This window comes from Cupressus sempervirens, chromosome 9 (genome assembly GCF_028749045.1).
Source record: "Cupressus sempervirens isolate cs-2001-9-10 chromosome 9, ASM2874904v1, whole genome shotgun sequence".
Lineage (NCBI taxonomy): Eukaryota > Viridiplantae > Streptophyta > Pinopsida > Cupressales > Cupressaceae > Cupressus > Cupressus sempervirens.
In genome coordinates this window covers 819,432,669-819,447,737 of record NC_143126.1, presented here as the reverse complement: position 1 = coordinate 819,447,737, position 15,069 = coordinate 819,432,669, and the positions used below count along the sequence as shown (strand labels likewise).

Sequence of the window (15,069 nt, the reverse complement as noted above, 5' to 3'; positions counted from 1 at the left end):
AAAGGATCTGTAATATGGAATTTACAACACTAGTACATTTGACCCCATTTTTAGACCAAATTTTTTGACCATCTATTAAAATGTTTTAGATTGGTCGGACTATGGAAAGGAAAAATATGCTTTTTTTTAATCCATGCCTATGTTCATCAAAATTTTGACCTACACGAGCTTAACATGTAAAAAGGGAAATTTTGGCCCATTTCATTGTATTATATTCTTTAATGTGTGCATGGGAGTTGAAGTTCAGGGCATGGTTTTTACTCTACAACCTAAATACTTGGAAGCACAGACTGCATTAACATAGAAACAACCGATCAATTTCATTCTGGTTGACTTGCTCAATGGTTTATCGCCTAGTTATATCTCTATCTAGCTTCTTACCTGTTGAAGCTCTGAATTCCTTCTTTTGAAATTTTAGCCACTCTCTCTCTTTCTAATCTTGCTTGTAGCGATTTGAAGTTCACGGAACTTTGTGGTTGGTATGGTAAGACTCTACATTTCCAGATGCACTTGATTTGTTTTCAAGTAAATAAAAACTTTGTAGATCCTAAACTTTTGAGGTATTCACTTTTTTGCATTTTCATCACTGATAGCAATTGAAATTTGATCAAATTCAAATTATGCTTGTATTATTTCTCTCTTGGGTGGCTTGTCACAAGATCTACTATTGGTAACATCTTTTCCTAGAATTACTTCAAATTTCTTTGACACCAACTGATTCTCTTTAATTTTATGTCCATGAATTTCATTTTCTCTTCTAAATTGGTCAATTGTTCTCAAAATCTGATGTGGGTTGCTCATTTTTCTGCATTTTCTTTCCCATTAAAATTGAAGTTTGATCAAATTTCAACATATATGTTGTTTTTTCCCCCTGGAATCTCATTTCTAAATAAGTTTATTCTTCAAACATGTCTTGGGTGGTTAGTTTTTGTGTGATCTTTGATTTGGATGGAGCATAAATATTAGGAGATTGGTTCTGAAGTTTTCTGGTTCTATTATTGCTATAGAATAGAGGTAATTGTGATCTCCAACTTATGTGTTATTTTTGTGCCATAATCTTCTTTAAATATTTCTCCTTGTAGTGGGCTTTCTCTACTTTGTAGGCAATTTAGCTAGTGTCAGGGTCTATGGGGACTGGGTTACCCCTCTAGCTTTGGCAATAGTCTAGAGCTAGAGAGTAAGCTAGGGTACTTTTTGTCTCTAAAGACAAGTGCATTCTTGAGTTACATTGACTTAATTTTGTGGCTTGCAAACATTAATTAGATACTTTTCTTCCTTTCTGCAATTACATATTTGAAAAATGCTTTTTCATCCACTTTATGAATTTGCCAGTTTCTCCTATAGCTTTATCATCTTTCTTTATCTCATATTGTTTAAAAAAATTCATTCATCTCATATTGTGCCATAGAATGTTATGATAAGGTATTGTATTATTAATGGGATTTTCAATAATGCCCTTATAATCTATTACCAAATGTAGAGGACAAGGGTTTTCCCAAATGTTTTTACATTCACCCTCGTTCTCAAGATTTGTGCAAATCTGGGTTTTCTTTTCCATAGTAAGAAAGTTCTTGATTGCATAGTAAAGAATGGGTTTGAGTTTGAAGATTATTTAGGGAGTACTCTCATTGACATGTACCCAAAATGTGGGGAATTTAAGGGTGCATGCCAAGTGTTTAAAAAAATGTGTTAAAGAGAAGTGTTTCCACAATATTTTCAAACCAGACACATCCATTCAAACTAGAGACATCACTTTAAGGAAACATCCATTTGATTTATCTACTCTCATATGGGAGAGTGAAAGCCTGACATTTTAAACAAAAGTATTTTGAGTCATTTCTTGTAGTTCTAAGTCCTATTTTGATGAAGCATTACCTAGACTTCACTATTAATGGAAGTTATAAAATTAGGAGCATTTGGAAAATTAAGGACTATAAGTTCTTCTTTGTGAATGGATTTATCTATTCAGAGACATAGTCTTTGGTAGACTCAGTTAGTAAATGTCAAATTTTAGATCTTTAATCAGTTATTAAATGTCAATTTTTAGATCTTTTAATAGGAAAGAGAGAAAAATATTGATTCCTTCAAAATTTATACTCAATCACAGTTGTGACCTCTCACTACTAACACACTCACAACATACTCAAATTGGCGGCGGATGGAATATCATTCAGAAAGAGCCTTTGTTAATCATAATATTTTCAAAGAGGGTAGAGCCAACATTAAAAACTTAGGAAAAAATGATAGAGTGATCTCAAAAGCCTTTTATCATGCTTCAAAAACATCATTATCTATTTGTTAAAGCTGATCACAAGGAAAAACACAACATAATCAAGCAATGGGGGACTAAGGCTCCAACTTTGAGCCATCCTCACAATAAGCTAAACATACTCTTACTTAATACACTCTCAAGAGTCTATATATCATACTGAAAGTAGCTAACCTAACTTTGTTACCATACTGATATTGATAGAGAAAAAGTAGTATGTTTTAAGAGCAAGTGGAGTGGGCCAAATAAGCGAGAGAGCCAACTAGTGGAGCATTGATATAGGTAGAAAGTTCAGACTATTCATAATCATTACTATCATCAGAAAAGTGATCATTGCAATCTGGGCCACCCACAACTACTCCAATTAGAAGATTTGGATTGGGGGAATTGCTATTTAGGGCTTGGAAATCTACACTACACCCAATGGCCTGTGGGTGTTGAGCAACTCAAAGCAGAGATGAGCCTCTATGGTGAACTCTCTTTGGGTACTTTGATCCATACCCAACCATCTACAACATCTTCATGGGATTCAAGCCTAGATGTAGTCCACTTGCCCAAAATAGAGAAACAATGTCAGTCAAAATTCCTTCAAAATAAGACCTAAAAAGTAGGGGCCACTTGAATGTTTAGAAAACAAGGATAAAAGCAAAAAAAAAGCCCTTTTTACACTTTTTTTTATTGTTAGTCCCATCAATATAGTTTTGACATCTAATCAATGAGTGTTCTTCATACCTGGGGCTTTGCTATTGCTCTAAGCTTGTGAGGAGTCACTGCCATCCCTCCACAAGACACAAGATGTTTGGAGGTGGTGAGGCATTTTGCATAGGTCAGAAGTATGAAAGATGCAGATGTAACATTGGCTCTGCCCTCTTTATTTGTTTTGGCAAGGTTGTTGAGAGGAGAAATAAGACCTCTCCCTATTGTGCTTGGTCTATTTTGGTCCTTCTATAGGTGTATTGTGGTCTTGTCCATCAACCATTAACTGGACAACATAGAATGTTTCCATATTTCATATTTGTATTAGTGTAATTGTTGAATCATATTTCATATTCTTATCAGTGTAATTGTTGAATCTTTGAGCTAGTTTCAAACTTGTGCATGCTTGTAAAGAATTTATTTGTGCTACAATAAATAAATGTCAGGCCAATATATTTGCTTCTTTATCTCAGTTATCTTCTTGCTTAGTTTAAATCTCAATTATTAGATATTTGTCCACATTGGAGTTAGTTTGGCATAGAAACCTACATATTTTATTATATATATTCCTACACATGAATCCTCTAACAAATTAGAAAATAATCAAACAATAATAAAAAAATTAATCACTATATACCAAGGAAGTCTGAATATTTGAGTGCACTTTGGCTAGAGTTCACTACATACCTTGCATTTGTTCAGTATAAACCTCGGGTTCATATTGATGTCTGTGCTGGTCTCTATTACCAAAAATGAGATAGTAGAGCACTGCTAGAGTTATGATGGGCAAAATATGTTTTTCATTTTGATAGACTATTTCTAAGTCATTTGTGTTGTTTCTTTCTATTATCAAGCAATCTTTGTTTTCCTTGAGACCATGAACAAAATTATCTATTATTTTTCCAGTTCCTGATTGGTGCAAATATACATATTTTTATATTGGAGTTTCTTGATAACTAAGTAAAGAACCATAGACCAATGGATGCAGTATACTAAGAGATAGAAAATATCAAGAAAAGGAAATGTTGAATCCAACTTGCTAGTCATTTATAACTAACTAAATTTTGTGCTCCCAACACACATGCACAACAAAATAAAAATATTCCAAGAAAATGTGAAAGAGTTAACGAGAAATAAAAAACAACAACTTACAAGTTAGACCTAATCAATGCATAAGTGAATCATAATGAGAATCATTCAAGAGAATATCACTATGTTTAGAAGATTTTTGAAAACTTATAAACTTCACTAATACTAGCCACCACAAAAACAATCGAGTCAATTATGTATGGCACAACTGCAGATTAACAGATACCAAAACTTGAAAGAGATAGATAATGAAAGGTATGAATAAAAAGTTGACAAACCAATTTGATATACAATACATCACAGGCTATTGTGAAAATTAAAAAGACAACTTAAATAAAGACTAGAAATAGTTCATGTAGAGCAACTAAAGCTCAAATATGAATCAAAAGATCAAAGTTCTCAAGCAATGTTTAAAAGTTGATTGAAATTGAAATGATATAGCTTATAAGAAAATAGTTATCCAGAAATCTAACATGTTATGAGTTGAACAATGTGCAGAAATTACAAAGGTGCAGGTAACCTAGACAATAGGTGCATTTAATTAAAAAACTAAAAGAAATAAAAGTTAATGAAGAGACAACTAGCTTAGGAAAATGGCAAAAATTACCTTAAGATAACGTAAATTTATGATTACAATTGAGTTACTATATGGTTTAATGTTTTTATGAGGTAAGAGCAGTACCCAACATATAAAACTTTCATGAGATATCTTATAATTGACTTATATTTTATTTTATTCTGAAAATACTGACTAGTCTTTGTATATTTTTCTCTTCTGAATTTGTCATTACTATAACAAAATGGCCCCTTCCAATCATACCTTTTCTTTAGCGATCTTTGCAGCTTCTATTTTTCCACTCGTTGAATTAGTTATCTGTGTACTTGAGCTAGTCTCTACTTGTTGCTAAAGAGTAGAATATGTAGCCCTTACAGTATCAAGAAGGAACCTGTCTCCACCATGCCTTGCTATGAATGACACAACCACTAGACAATTATCATGTTGTCTTAAGGGTATACTTGCCTATCAATTTAGGTAAATACAAACACAATTTAGTAGCAAATATTTTCCTCATAACATAATATACAGTGTTCAATCACAAAAAGATAATGACATACATCCTCAACAATCTAATAATTGATACTATGGCATTTTGGATGATATACTTGAGTGTGACCTTAATTCATTCAAAATAGTTTTATTTTTCATCAAATGGTTCAGGTTATGACTAAATCGAAATGATCCTGATAAGACTATTGTTGAACATGATAGTGGATTTACTATGATTAATACAAGGTCATTTGAGCTAGTTGGAGATGAGCCCTATGTTCTTCCAAGCCAATGTGAGCAAGTGTTTTACTTTGGTGTTCCACACAAACTAGGTTGGTCATTTGTTATTAGACATGACCCAAGAGGAAGGCTGGTAAAGTATAATGTGATGGAAGAAGAAGATATTGAAGAAGCACAAGACAAAGTAAATGATTATCAGAAACAATAGTTACCCAGTGATGAAGAAGAAGAAGATGGTGATAATTTTGGTCATGTTGACAATAATGGTGATAATGATGATGATGATGCTAATGATGATCATGATCATGGTGATGAAGATGGTGATGATCATGGTGATGATGGTCATGATGACGATGGTGATGAAGATGATGACGATGGTGATTAAGATGATGGTGGTGACGACGATGAACAAAGTGACAAGTACGATGGTGATGATGATGATGATGATGATGATGATGACATGGATGAAGATCATGATGATCAATGAAATGTCTAGGTAGGATCAATGTCAACTATGATGGGGTCATGTACGACCAAATTTTTTTTTCCAAACCATATGTGCAGATATAAACATTAAGTAGAACATGTCAAATATTTTCTTAGATATACACATTATTTACACCAAATTTTTGGCTAACTTAAGACAAATGATTTACATATACAATCTAATTTATTATTAATATTATTTTTTTGGTAAATCTATTACTTTAATTTCACTGCTGATTTCTAAAACTTTCTAATTTTATTTCATAGGGCGACATGGATGCACCATCTCAGACACCTTCAACAGAGGTAAACATTAATTATTGTAATTTTTAATGTTAATATACAAATAAATGCCGTATTATTATGTTCTTTTATTTATGGCTTTGGAGTTATTTTGATGAAATTTTATTGATATTTCATGTCACAAATGATAGGAAAAAGTTATAATGACTGTTGATCAAATGCAATCTAAAATACGGGAGTCATTTCTACATGACATCGCCCTTAGTGTTGACCCTATGCTCATCACCCAGAAAACTAAACAAAGATACATTGATGAACTTGTTAACATTATCATCAAGGGTGACAGAAGCAAGGAGAAAGAGGAACTGAGAAAAGAATTAGACCGTAGAATCCAATCTTTGAAGGTAAGTAGTAATTTGACTAAAACAATAATAGAAGTTCAATAGATGTTAATATTTTATAGTATCTTATGGATCATGACCTCTAATTTAATGTGTTCTTGTATAGACATATGTGCCAATTGTGACATCACATGGTAAACATGGTGAGGGTTGTAGTGCACAACCTTCATGTAAGTAACACTTTGTTTGTTTGTTTTGATCAACATTATAGCACTTACCTTTTTTTTTTTGTGGATGCTTCTAGCTAGTATCCCATTTGATCTTTATCCATTGCAAATGTCTTTGCTACCAATATTGTATTCTTCAACTCATGATGAAGTGTGGACTCCTCCTTTGGTTGGTGGTCCAGTATTGCCTAGTTCATTGTCAACAACAAGGACCATGCAAACATCCTTGTTTGTGCCCACTAGAACTAGTAAAACCTTGTTTTTCTATATTTGGTAATGTGATATATTTTGTAATGTATTTCTACAAGTTGATGAATAGTGAAGTATCATATCAATGCTTAAATGATGTCTACAGAAGCCTGCATGCACACAAACACATGCATACACACACCACACACACACACATACATATATATATATATATATATATACACCCCCACATAGAGAGACATGGAGACAGGTAGAGAGGTATTTCTACAAGTTGATGAACAACAAACTACCATATCAGTGCTTAAATGATGTCTACAAAAGCACGCATGCCAACCACATTCCAAAATGACATTGTTTGTTTGCACTTCACATCCAATACCACATTGTAACAAAGTATGGCTAATGCACCTTTATTTTCTTTTTCAACTGAATAATGACAGACACCAATGATATCAAGAATTTTGAAGTTTGAAACCTTTTTGAAAAGTAAGATCATAAATCCAAATTATTGTCATGTTAACTGTTATATCATCAACTATGAATCTAAATCACAATTTTTACTTCTATTTTACTACAGTCTGTTGATGTCACCACCATAATGATTGATGTTATTACTATTGTACTACTATTGCTTATCGTGATATATTTATTGCTTCTTTTATTATTTCATCATGTTATATTGCTGGAACAAAGTTGTCATGATATATTCAAGAAATTTCTCTGAGCCTACTGTTATTTTTTAGCAATTCCACAATAATGTAGTATTTTTTTACAATTCTTCTAATGTGAATAAAGTAATTAACTCTTTGAGCAATGTTAATACTGCCTATCTATGATTTTCATCAAAAACATTATGTCAAGTCCATAACCATTCCTAGATCTAAATTTTGAAGAGTTGTTGCATAAGCATGCAAGTTGAAGTGGGCATCCTTTGTTAGGAATATTGCATCATAGATGCACAAAATAATAATGTGGTAGGATTGTTATGGGTTATTGTAGATTACTGTATTAGTGGTGTGAATGTTTTAAGTTGTTCAAAGAACACAATATATTTGGAAAAGTTGTTTAGAAATTTCCTATAATATAGGAGGTTAAGCTCCTATATAAGTGTACTATATTTGATTGGAAAATAAAAGCATATTATGTGTATAAAATTTTATGTAGAACTTCTTCCTCAACTTTTTTCCCCTAATTCTACTATGGTATTAGAGCAAGAGATCAAGGATGAAGTGGAGAAGTGTGTGTTGGAGGATATGAAGGCACCTATGGAAGTGTTGGGCCAATTCTTTTGCTGAGGCCAACGAGTTATTAGGTCAGATTTATGATTTTTTACAAAGTATCTAAGAAGATTAAACATTCAATCTCTAATCTATTCTCTATCACATATCTAAGATTTACAAAGTAGTGTTGTGGGCAGTATACTAGATAAAAGGTTTCTCTTGGGCAAAGTCTGTGATATTGCTTGACGTATTTAATTGCATGAGAGAATCTTACAGACTCAATGATCTATTCCCAGGCTTAGAACTCAACTACAATTTCAAAGTGAGATTTGTACTTGTGTTGTGGACTAACTAAAGTGAATCCTCCATTACACTTGTTTGTCTACAGATTGACAATAGCAGCCAACAATTTCTACTAAATCAAGGTTGCCACTGATAGCAACATAGAACTTGTAATAAGTTTATAATTCTTTGTGTGTTAAGTCTCACTAAGTTTATGACTCTATGATATATCTTGGCATTGGAGAGGTCTAGCAGCAATGGGTATTATTTAAACTTTGAAGTGTATAATTTTATCTTTGCTTAGAATTAAGCTTGTAATACTTTTTGGTGATTCAATGGTATGTTATGCTTTAAAGTTTAATATTGTATGATATACATCAAAGGCAATATGTTTGAGCCAAAAAATAATGAAAGGTGATAACATTGTTCAAGATATCTAATTGTTGCTCACTATTGAACCGACTAACTAGGATAAATGCTAAAATAGATGATAATGATTCAAAAGCTATTTTGTTGAATAGCATGCCTCCTAGTTATGAAAACATTGTTTTCACATTGAACAAAGTAGATGCTACCCTAGAAGAAATAATATCTAGTTTAAATGATGAAGGAGCTAAGAAGGGAGAAAATTATAATGTGAACTAGTAAAGTTGAGCAGCTACAAGTTTGTCATCCACAAAACTCCAAAGGAGAGTTTTATCAAAGCTTGAACCACCTTTTTTCAGGTCTGGGGGATGAGACTACAACTAATTTGAAGCTACTTGAGAAAGGTTAGATTGTTATAAGTACACCTAAGAAATGGAATTCTCTGTCTCACAGATGGAAAAAATGTAAGCAAGTGCAACAAGTTAGTTTATTTATTGTTGATGAACTTCATTTAATTGGTGGAGAGGGTGGTCCCATATTTGAAGTAATTGTTTCTAGAATGAGGTATATTTCAAGTCAAATTGAAAATCATATACGCATTGCTGCTTTTTCCTCTTCACTTGCAAATGCTAAAGATCTTGGTGAGTGGATTGGAGCTACTGCACATGGCCTTTTTAATTCCCCCCCCCCCCCCCCACCCCGGTGTCCATCCTATACCATTAGAGATTCATATCCAGAGTGTTGATATAGCCAACTTTGAAGCTCGAATGTAGGCAATGACCAAGCCAACTTATACATCTATAATTCAACATGCAAAAGGAGGTAAACCAGCTCTAGTGTTCATGCCAACAAGAAAACATGCCCAGCTTACTACCATTGATTTATTAACTTATTCAAATGTAGATGGTGGGGAAAGATCCTAGTTTCTTCAATTTACTGAAGAAGATTTGAAACCTTTCATTTCCAAAGCGAAAGAACCTACATTGAGCCATGCATTATCTAATGGAATTGGGTATTTACATGAAGGTCTAACTTTGGTAAAACAGGAACTTGTAGCCCAATTGTTCAATGCAAGGGCAATTCAATTGTGCATTGCAAGTAGTTCAATGAGTTGGGGATTGTCTTTGTCAGCTCATTTGGTTTTTGTCATGGATACACAGTATTATGATGGATGAGAAAAAAATCACAAAGACTATTCTATTACTGATCTTCTCCAAATGATGGGGCATGCCAGCAGACCTCTGCTTGATAATGTTGGGAAGTGTGTAATTGTATGACATGCGCCTCATAAAGAATATTATAAAAAATTCTTATATGAGCCATTTCCTATGGAGATTCATCTAGATCACTTTCTCCATGGTCATATCAATGTTGAAGTTGTCGTGGGTACTATTGAAAGTAAGCAGGATGTTGTAGACTATCTTACTTGGACATTCTTCTACTGAAGACTCGCACAGAATCCAAATTACTATAATCTTCAAGGTGTCAGCCATAGGCATTTGTCAGACCACCTTTCTGAGCTTATAGAGAGTACTCTAAGTGATTTAGAATCAATAAAATGTGTTGCCATAGAAGATGATATGTATCTTTCTCCTTTGAACCTAGGGATGATAGCATCTTACTACTATATTAGCTATACCACCATTGAACTCTTCAACTCAAAAGCTATATGAAATAATATGGGGGGAGAAATAGAAAGAAGATTGGATGAGGCCATCTGGGAGAAACCAATCTTGAAGCACTTGAGGTGGTTCACAATACTCTTGATCTTCTTCCACCAATGCATGTCATTTATAATATGCACTTCTTTGAATACTGTCTCCCGCTAGGGTAGTGTCTGCAACTTTATGCACTTTTTTATTGGTTTGACCCTGTGAGAGTGACCTCTTTTTGCCACACACCTAATGGAATTTTGTTAGAGCCTATGGTAGGAGGTAGAAAAACATTTATCCTGCCTTTTAAACTATGGTGCACTTCATTTTGAAACATTCTAGACATGCCTACCTTCAACGCTCATGAGAGAGAATTCTCACTTGAGAAATTCCATAACTATCATTTAGTGATAACATTTGAGGCTGCCATGGCTACTGCATTCCATCAAAGTGCATGCTACTGCTAGAAAAAGTTTCTCTATCCTTCATTCCTGACCCCCATCTAACTTCTACCTTCTCTAACCAAAGTCAAGGTGAATAGAATATTGTCAGAGTAAAAAGATTTTGTTTGAAGAAAATATTTATAATGATTAGTCTACATTTAATCTATAGGTTGGAGATCTTAAAGGAATATTTGGACTTTTAATGGTCCAGATACATGTTTTATGTACAAAATTTGGTGTCTTGGACATGTCATATAGAGGTGGAATAGGCAAGATCTTTAACTTAGGAACCATGTTGTGGGTGGCATTTGCTTAATGCATGGTGATATTCTTTCTTTTAATATTTTATAAATGCGTCATTAGTTATTTATTACTTTTTGTGAGAGAAATTTGTTATGTTGGTAAGAGTTGATATTTTGGCATTTGCAATCTTGGCTCTTCTATATATTTCTTTACTCAACTAATCTAAGTTTTTCATTTTATGCAACCAACACAGCACTTATACATGATCATGGGAAGCTACTTGCACTTTTGGAGGCAGATAAGCCTTGTAATACTTTCTCTTTCTTCCCTTTGTCATTCTAGTATTTCTGATTGGTTAAGCCAGGGAATAGAACCTATTCGATCTAGTGATCCTCTGAATATAATAAAAGTGATTGAATAAAATTTTAATACCTAGTGCTATGTCCTATTACCATATAACAGCACATAAAATGCACAATGGTGAAATCTTCAAAATTTGAAAGCATATATAGATATAGCTTGAAATCTATTTTTAATTCCTTAATCTCCACAACTGATGCCATTCATAGCTGCATAGCAATTTATAGTATTATGTGATAATCTTTCTATTTTGTTCCTATCTTTATACTAATTTAACCAAGAATCAAATATTCTAGAAAACCAGCTATACTTAAAAGCATCTTTATCACTTATAAGGATGAGATTGAAGATTAGGCCAACTGACTAGTGAAAAATTATAGGTAAGACTTATTTGGCTAAATAAAAGATTTCACTTAATCACTACAGTGACGTGCAAGATAGATTAAGTCAAAGCACTTCAAACTTGAACAAATTCACACTAAACTTGTGCATAGGTTCCTATCTGACCTAAAAATTTAATAGTGAAGTAAGAAGAATTTACTAACATGAATGGAATTCTTCATCAATAGCTTTCCTATTAGCATATTTGCTACCCTGATGATTTTTTTTCTTTTTCTCATTTTGCAATAGGATACAATAGATAAGAAACTATTTAGTGTTTCAAGGAAGGAAAAGTAATCCTATATTGAACTTATTTCTTATTTTATCCTTTGCAGATGCTCTTTGAGTCTTTGAAGATGGAGATTTGTAGACTCTTGGATTGATGGATTATGATGAGAAATTAACGCATTCATTCACTGCACACCCAAAGATTGATCCAAATACAGGTAGCAAAACAAGTTATGTTTTGATAGTTAAAACTTAATGCAGTTAAGAATGTTCAAGTACATTATAGGCTATTTTAGAACAAAAAAGAAGAATCAAATAATTGTAATGCACAGCCAAAGTTTGATCCGATCACAATAGCAGAACACATTCAAATTTTATAGTTAATGTAATTACTCATAAAGGATGTTTTAGAAAGCTATAGACTACTTTAAAATATAGATTTATGTGCCTGATCACTTTTTCCATCATGTGCAGGAGAAATGTTTACATTTGGCTACCAACATAATCCTCCCTATGCTACTTATCAAGTTGTCACAAAGGAGGGAATAATGCTTGATCCAATTCCCGTTACGCTTTCAAAGCCTGTCATGATGCATGAATTTGCAATAATTGATAACTATGCAATTTTCATTGATCTTCCTCTCTATTTTGCCCCAAAGGTATTTTTATTTCAAAGTATTATTATATCATTGCCTTTTTGTTTGAAGAGTATGGAGAATTTATTGGAAACTATCTAAACTCCAATTATTTAGCTGTATGAATAATGTATTTAAAGCCTTAGAACTTTAGATCCTTTTTGTTCTTCATAAAGAAAATATAGGATAGAGGTTGTTTATATATCTCTCCAGAATAAATCAAATTGCTCAATTTTTCTTGTTGTTATCTCAGGATATGGTGAAGGATGGAAAATTCATTATTGCTTACGATACTATAGTGAAAGCATTTTTTGGTATACTGCCTCGATATGCCAAAAATGATCTTCAAATGAGATGTTTTGAGCTACCAAATTGCTACATCTTTCATAATGGTAATGTTAAATCACAAGCATAATATTTTAGTATTGTCTTGATAACTTATAGACCATTTTTCCTTAAGTTTCCTTCAAGACTCATTTTTCCTTGCATTTTTTAATATTATATTTAATAAACATACATTTTTCTCTTTTAAAACTAGTAGTGGATAAGTTCGTATTACTATTGTCAGTTTTATGATTATCCTACATAGGCTAGTCAATCACTCTGAAAATAAGTTGAGATATCTCTTAGGAGTCTTATATATCTTTTATGTTGGGCATTGTCTACCAAATATTAGCCAACGTGTGGGAGGAGGGTGACTAATTTGTCCTTTACACTTTTCAATTGGTTGACTTGGACCTAGAACTGGTTGGTGGACCCATCAAAGAAAAAATAAAAAATTTGTATAATGAATTGTATGTGAACCGTTCAACTTAACTAGTCTTTATTGTGCTTCAGTTACTAACCCATGCATAAATAAAGGATGATTCATCAGGTATTATCTGTTTTACTTTGGTGATCAGATATGAGATGCATTTCAATTTAAAGAGTGGGAAAGGCTTCACAAAAGAAACTGTCAAAGTTTGCAGTAGATTTTCCAAGGATTAATGAAAAGTATATTGGTAGGTAAGACAATTCTGAGTGATTATACTGATACATAACCTCTTCAAAAAACACTACATCTCTGATTTTGTCTCCATTTTTGGTCGATCTTATTGCCTTGGATACAAGGTTGATTGGGAAATGTCTAATTCTACTTTATGATTGAAAATGCATGCAGAAAATAGCATTATGTGTATGGTACTATGCTAGATTCGATAGCTAAGGTCAAGGGACTCATAAAGTTTGATCTTCAAGCAAAACTTGAGGCAGGAAAGTTTCAGATTGAAGTTAGAGGCAATGTGCTAGGGGTTATTGACTTTGGACCTGGAAGGTTTGGTTCTAAGGAAATATTTATACCCAAGGATTCTGGGATAGATTTGGAGGAGGAGGATGATTACTTGATCTATTTTGTTCATGATGAGAACACTGGGTATGGCTCTAACTCACACTCAGTTTTTTTGAGTCCCGAGTTGTCTTATATTTTTCTCTAGAGATGATAAGAAGAAACTTATATTTATGTAAAGGCTATTGTCTCTCAAATACATGACGAATAGGTTGTCTCGTACATGCCACTATTTTGAGAGATATAGTCTTTAACAAAATGGCTCAAAATAATAACAATACCATAGCCAATACTGAAACTAGGATTGGGATAAATCATAGTATTTACTATTAATCACTATATTAGCAAGTAACATGTTAGGAAAAAACTGATTATGTTAGAGAAATTAGCAGTTATGAGATGATCAATCAAGAGGAAACAATTGAAAGCTTAGAGTGACACAATTTTCAAAGGATCATATGAAATGAAATGGGCGTGTGAGTAGAAAGAAACTAGAAAGACATTATGTAAAGATGAAGGCATGAAATGGATGGTTTTGGAGCACTCAGCACAGACACTCAACATTTAGTACATATCATCATTTGAGATCAAATGGGTGTATGGGATTATACACACAGTGACCAATAAAGGAGGGAATTAAACCCTTCTTGAAGCTCACACTTGTTGAGGTCCACTTCAACAATGGCCCTTCCTATGAAACTGCTATCTAAAACCTTTCTAATGAGATAATGTGTTATGAGCTCTTCATCAGTAGGATGGAACATGAATCCAGGAGACCATTGTGCATCACCCATATCCTGACTGCAACTAAAGTTAAGAGCCTCTATTATTGAATTCTCTTCCCTATCACCCATATTCATTTCCTTTGCTATTCATAATTCACATGATGTATTTATTCTATTTATTTTGATTGTGGAAATATAGTTTATGACTATAATAAGAGTGAATTCTATATATAGTTTATGAAATTTCTTTGAGGCATTCTATAAAATAGTTCACATGCCTTACCTATGATTTGACATTTTGCATGCATCCTACACTCTCTCATTCGGCTAATGATGGATTACAAAGACTAATCTAAAATGA

The 15,069-nt window shown here is 33.0% G+C and overlaps 1 pseudogene; it reads left to right on the top strand.

The window, feature by feature from the left end:
- Positions 1–10,985: 10,985 nt before the first annotated feature.
- On the top strand, positions 10,986–14,131 carry LOC149541207 (carotenoid 9,10(9',10')-cleavage dioxygenase-like; annotated as a pseudogene).
- Positions 14,132–15,069: the final 938 nt, after the last annotated feature.